Source organism: Silene latifolia, unplaced genomic scaffold (assembly GCF_048544455.1).
Source record: "Silene latifolia isolate original U9 population unplaced genomic scaffold, ASM4854445v1 scaffold_70, whole genome shotgun sequence".
Taxonomy (NCBI): domain Eukaryota; kingdom Viridiplantae; phylum Streptophyta; class Magnoliopsida; order Caryophyllales; family Caryophyllaceae; genus Silene; species Silene latifolia.
In genome coordinates this window covers 1,869,232-1,875,472 of record NW_027413609.1, presented here as the reverse complement: position 1 = coordinate 1,875,472, position 6,241 = coordinate 1,869,232, and the positions used below count along the sequence as shown (strand labels likewise).

General features: G+C 40.9%; 1 non-coding gene across 1 annotated transcript; it reads right to left on the bottom strand.

Annotated features, from left to right (window-relative positions):
* Nucleotides 1–1,446: 1,446 nt before the first annotated feature.
* Nucleotides 1,447–1,553, bottom strand: LOC141640076 (small nucleolar RNA R71). Its single transcript, XR_012542822.1, has one exon. It is a non-coding gene; the product is annotated as a small nucleolar RNA R71 (small nucleolar RNA).
* Nucleotides 1,554–6,241: the final 4,688 nt, after the last annotated feature.

Here is a 6,241-nt window from a genome sequence, read left to right as displayed (position 1 = left end):
GATCAACATGATAATGAGTGAGTAGTCTCTTAGCTAGGGTTAATGGGTGATTAGGGGAAACCAACATGGGGAATGATTCATGCTTAAATTACTATGCTTTCATGGTTTATTTGCTTGCTTGTTATGATCTCAACTCATACACATGTTATGTTTGATGAAATGCTAAGCCTATGAATCCTTGCATTTACCACCATCTCCTATCTTTTCAATGAGACTTGTAAGACATAAACCAACTCGAGTCTCATTAGACCATGCATGTTGTTGAGTAGGGAAGACTAAGTCAACTTGTAGGTTTTGTACAATCTAATCGATTCGGCTCCGGGACCCAAACTTTCCTAGGATTGTAAGATATAACCCAACTCAATCCATCACAACAATAATTGCTTGCTTATAATTTGAGAACATGTTTGTATGATCAATTCCCATGAATCCCCTATGACCCCATGACACCCTAGTGCTTTTTATCAATTGTTTACAACCCTTTTAATTCATCTTGCTTGTTTATTTCCATTGCTATTTTAGTTTAGTGACCTTCTACATCAACCCAAATTGTGACACCCCTAGGACACCACTAGTTTCAATAGAAATCTCATCTCAATTCCCGTCCCTTGGGATCCGAACTTTACTTGCCTCTTTACTAATTGTAGAGTTGTTTGTGAAGCTATAAATTGTGTTTTGATTCGGACGTGACCCAACGACCACATCTATTTAATTGAGAACACGAAACGGACCAATCAAAAATGTCGCCGTTGCCGGGGACGCTGTTTACTTGATTTAGATTTTCTTTTATTGTTATTAGTTGTGTCTTTCTTCGTCTTGGGGAAGTAAAACTCCTCAAGGTTTGTTCTAATTATTTTCGAGTTGTTTGATATTTTGCATGTCTAGAAGGTCACAAGGTGATTTGTTACCTTTTGACCGTGAAATTGAAAGAACCTTGACAAACAATAGGAGATATACTAGGAGGAATTTGAGAGGTATTAGTGAGGTTGTTCAACCAACTATTGAGTTCATCAACCCCTTTGCAAGAGAAGGTGAGGAGACCCATTACAAAATACCCCACAAAATCAACCTACAATGCCTAAATTTTCATCGCATTCCGTACCCACCGAGGAGAACCTACCCAATGGTACTCCCACACCACAACATCTAACCGGAAATTTTATTGCCAAATCCGCCTTTATCGAATTAGTCGAAAGGAGCCAATTTGGGGGGATGCCTAGTGAAGACCCTCATTCTCATATGGAAACCTTTTGTGACTATTGTGATGCGATTTCTCAAACTGGTGTGACTCAAGACCAAATTCGATGGGTCTTATTTCCTTTTTCTCTAATCGGCACCGCGAAACAATGGTTGAAGGGCCTTGACAAGGCCACTCTCGGAATAGATTCTTGGAAGAAGTTGGCTCTAGCTTTCTACAAAAAGTTCTACCCACCGGAAAAGACTAACATGCTAAGAGATCAAATTACGGGTTTTAAACAAAGGGATGAAGAATATTTGTATGAAGCTTGGGAGCGGTTTAAGGGAATTTGTCGCTCATGTCCTCACCATGGACTTAGCGAATGGTTCTTGGTACAACAATTTTGGAACGGTTTATATGAAGATTCAAGGAACATTCTCAACATGGGATCAAATGGAATGTTCACCGAAGTTGATGACAATCAAACATGGAACAAGATTGAGGAAATGGCGGTCCATAACTCACAATATAGTAGACCTCTCAAGGCTACTAGAGGAGGAAGGCATGAAGTGGAATCCGTTACTCAATTGTATGCTCAACTTAGTGCTCACATTGACACAATCAATTTGAAGTTTGAACAAGCTATGGCTAAACTTGAAGAAGCCTCAAAATCAACAAAGCATCATGTTAATGCCATGACGGCATCCTCATCAATCCCAAGTGGGATATGTGAGAATTGTGGAACTTTGGGACATGACCAAAGTGAATGTAGGGGAACAAATGAACAAGTAAATGCTTTCCAAGCATAAAAGAGTGGTACCCCTTATTCCAATTATTACGATGAAAACACCAAGTTTCACCCAAATCTCTCATACAAAAGCCAAATTGTTCAAAATCCTCAAACAACTTACACTCCACCTCCCATGAGAAACCAAAATCAAAGACCCTTGTACAACCAAAACCAAGGTTACCAAAATCAAAATCCATACAATCACCAAAATGACCAAGGTTTTAATGTTCAAAAAGCGGTCCTCCAAATGCAAAAGAATTAACAAGAGTTTTTCACTCAAATGCAAAAACATAGTCAAGCAAAGGAAACCACCATCAACAACATTCTAGCTCACACCAAGATGTTGGAAACACAATTGACTCAACTAGCATCTTCAAGCTTACAAAGACAAAAGGCGCAATTACCACCTCAAAGTAATCCCCCAAGACACGAAACGGTTAGTGCCATTCACTTGAGAAGTGGTACAAGGTATGAAGCACCGAAGAAGCAAGTTGAGGATGAAGTTGTGGAAGCTAGTGATAAGGAAGAAATTGTGCAAAACTCCAAAGATGGAGAATCATCAAAAGAAGAAATTTCAAAGAAAAATGAAGACAAGGTCAAGGAGAAGGAGCCCATTGTGATTAGACTTCCTTTTCCAAGTCGTCAAGCCAAGCCCAAATTTGATGACCAACTTGTAAAGTTTATAGAAATTGTGAAGAATTTGGAAGTCTCAATTCCCTTCACAGAATTAATCAATCACGTGCCGGCCTATGCGAAATACATGAAAGACATCCTCACAAAGAAGAAGTCGATCCGGAAACTTGAGACTATCGCCTTCACTAAGGTGAGTAGTGTAATACTTCAAGGGAGTTCACCTCCAAAACTAAAGGATCCGGGAAGCTTCTCAATACCGTGTACCATTGGCGACACCACGATCAACAAAGCCTTATGTGATCTAGGGGCTAGTGTGAGTGTTATGCCGTACTCGGTAATTAAAAGGTTGAGGATGGGAGAGCTTAAGTGCACCAATATCACACTCCAAATGGCTGATAGATCGACGAAGACACTATTAGGGATATGAGAAGATGTCCCCGTGCGAATTGGGAAGTTTTTCATCCCGGTGGACTTTGTCATTGTTGATATGGAGGAAGACTCCAACATTCCAATAATTCTTGGAAGACCCTTCTTACACACCGCGGGTGCGGTGATTGATGTAAAACATGGTGAGCTCACTCTAGAAGTGGGAGATGAGAGTATAACTTTTAATCTTGACAAGACTATGAGAGCTCCCCGTTTACATGAAACGTGTTTTATGATCGATCATTATAGTCGGAAGGATGAAAGGAAGAAGTCGGAACTCCAATGGAAGAAGAAAATTGAAGATGTTCCATTCAAAGAGCAAGTGAATTGTGACAAGGAGAGCTTGCAAAGCTCACCAAAATCAAACAAATAAGAAGAAGATGGCCTCATCGGCCATGAAAAGGAAATGGGAAAGTTGTCACCATCAAATCAAGAGATTTTCAATGATCAACTTAATGAAGTTTGTGGTCTTTGGGACGACGGATTTGAAGGGATTTTTAATCCCTACATTGGTAATGCCATCGATCAAGACCGACAACAAGAGCCAAGGTCTATTGAAGACCTCTACCATGATAATGAACAAGCATTTGATTACTTTTTCAAGTTGTTGAGCAACATTAACAACACCTTGGACATTCCCCCTTGACATCTCATCAAGAATGAGAGTTTGGTGGAGTCCTCCCTAAACCACCATTTGTAAATATTTCTAACTCCCTAACTTGCATTTCAATTCTTGTATTGCATGTTTGTTATTTTTGGATTTTTATACTTTGATCAAGATAATTATCATGTTTTAGAGAAGTGAGGGAGGGATTAATAATTTCAATTAATGTGTAGTGCTTTAGCTTAGTGTGGGGATGACAATTGCCTAGGCTATCCATGCCTTAGTAGTGCCCCCCCCCACCCCCCCACAATGAAGAACACAAGATATGAAGAAGAATGGAAGAATGGCAAGGGATATGCATTGTACACGGATGGAACTGAATCCGGGTACAAAGGGGTCGAATCCGAGCGGATTCAGGAGAATCCGCCCGTTTTCAAGAAATCCGAGCGTGTTGGGTAGAAGACGCTCGTCCTGAAATAAGCTGAACTTTTGATGTTTTTGACTGTCAGCGAATCCGGGCGTCCTGCATCATAATCCGCCCGACTTCAAAAAGCCGCCCGTCCTGAAAGGAAGACGCCCGTCTTCTTGGCTGAGGAAAACAAGAAAAATCCCTGGACTGAAATCCGCCCGTCTTCTGTATAATCCGCCCGTCTCGTGTCTGCGAATCCGAGCGTCTTCCCTTAAAGACGCCCGTCTTTAGGAGAGTTTTTTTCCAACCCAGAAAAGGCAGAATCCGCCCGTCCCGAGCAGAAACCGCACGGATTGCCCCTTCAGTTCGAATTTTTCGGGCTTTATAAAACCCCTCCCACATTCATTTCTTCATTCCTTCATTCATAACACTACTCAAAACTCTCATCCTCTCCACCCCAAAAACAAAATTCCTCAACTACATTCACCAAAATCAATTTAAAACATCCTTTTAATAACAAATCAATCACTCCTTTTTCAATAAAAATCAAAACCAATCATAAAATCTTCAACCTTTGAGTCGATCTTTGAATTCATAAAGGCAAAGCCTTTCATCTTTAAGTCGATTTGGGTGCACTAAAAATTGAAGATTTTTCACTCTTTCTTGGTTAATTCATCAATGGCAAGGACTAAGGGCGCAACAAAGGCAACAAAGGCAAAGGCAGCAAAGGCAAAGACACTTTCACAAAGGCAAAAGACTCTTCAAGCAAAGAAAGCATTGGCTATGGTGGTAGCAAACCCAAACTTGGAAGTGCAACGACAACAACAACCTCCCATGGGTGCAACAACGTCTACTACTCCGGAAATTGATCAACTTGCAAACTATCCGGAGGTAACTTTCATTTCCAAAACCCATAGGGACACTTTTGCTAAGTTTGCTAGAAAATCATTTCAATCCACCAAGTTTATGTGTGAAGATACCTTAGAAAAATTGGGTGTCCTTGAGCAAACTAGAGCCTTTTTCAAAGCCATGGGGGTGGAGAAATTGTTTGAATCAAAAGAATTGACATACCCCTCCCTTACCTTAGAATTTTTGAGTTCTTTGAAAGTTAACAAGGTTGAGACTATGGAGAACCTCGAGTTTCGTCTAGCTAATGTTAGTAGACGCATCTCCTTTAAGGAATTGGGTAAAGCTTTGGGTCTTAGTGATGAACCGAGTTATTTTAAGAATGTTGGCAAATATGACCCCGACCCTCTTTGGGAGGCAATTTCCGGAAGGAAATTTGAAGACTTTCATGCGAGTCGTGGTCTTTTAGTCCACCATCCGGGCATAAGAGTATGGCACAAGGTCGTAGGGAGCACCATCAATGCAAGAAAAGACACCAACCATTTCACCAAACTCGATTTTGTTCTCCTTAAGTCGGCTTTAAACATTGGAAGAGTACACACCAAGCCTTTCAACTTTCTAAGGCTATTGGTGGATAGATGGCTCAACATTGATTGTGGGAAGAAAGGCACTACCGTTATTGTGAATGGAGGCCTAGTCACTATCCTAGCTAAATACTTTGATCCTAACTTCAACAAAGATAACAAGTATGAGGCGAAAGAAGGTGGTCACCTCGTTGATTTGCATACTATGATACACAAGTACAAGTGGGCTGCCCATAACCCTCTTGACACCAAGTATGGATGGCTCACTAGTGAGGCTAGTTCTTTCACTTTGCCTTCAATGATTTGTCGATTGAGTGTCCACCGGACCAATTATCTACTTCCCCTTTCAAAAGAGGCCGAGTATATTATCCAACAACAAAAGGGTGAACTTGAAATACCCTCCTCTTCCATTGTCACACCACCTTACCCTTTTGAGTATCAAGAGTTCAACCGGAAGGAGTTGAAGCAAGAAATGATTATTTGACTCTTCTCATGCAAGCAATGCACAAGCAAGCCTTTGAGGATCGGAAAAATGCTTACTTAGCTCAATATCCACCCCTCTTACACTTAGCTAGGCAAGGACTACTTGACCCATCATGTCCTTTGCCTAGTTGGGCGGATAAGGAAGTCCTATTTCCGAGTGCATCTAGGGTTATTCCGGGTGACAATGAGGTTGTTGATAATGAAGAAGTTGATGATAACATTGATGAAGAAGCTAGTGAAGAAGGAGAAAAGGATGATGAGCAAGGTGAAGAAGAAGGTGAAGAAGCAA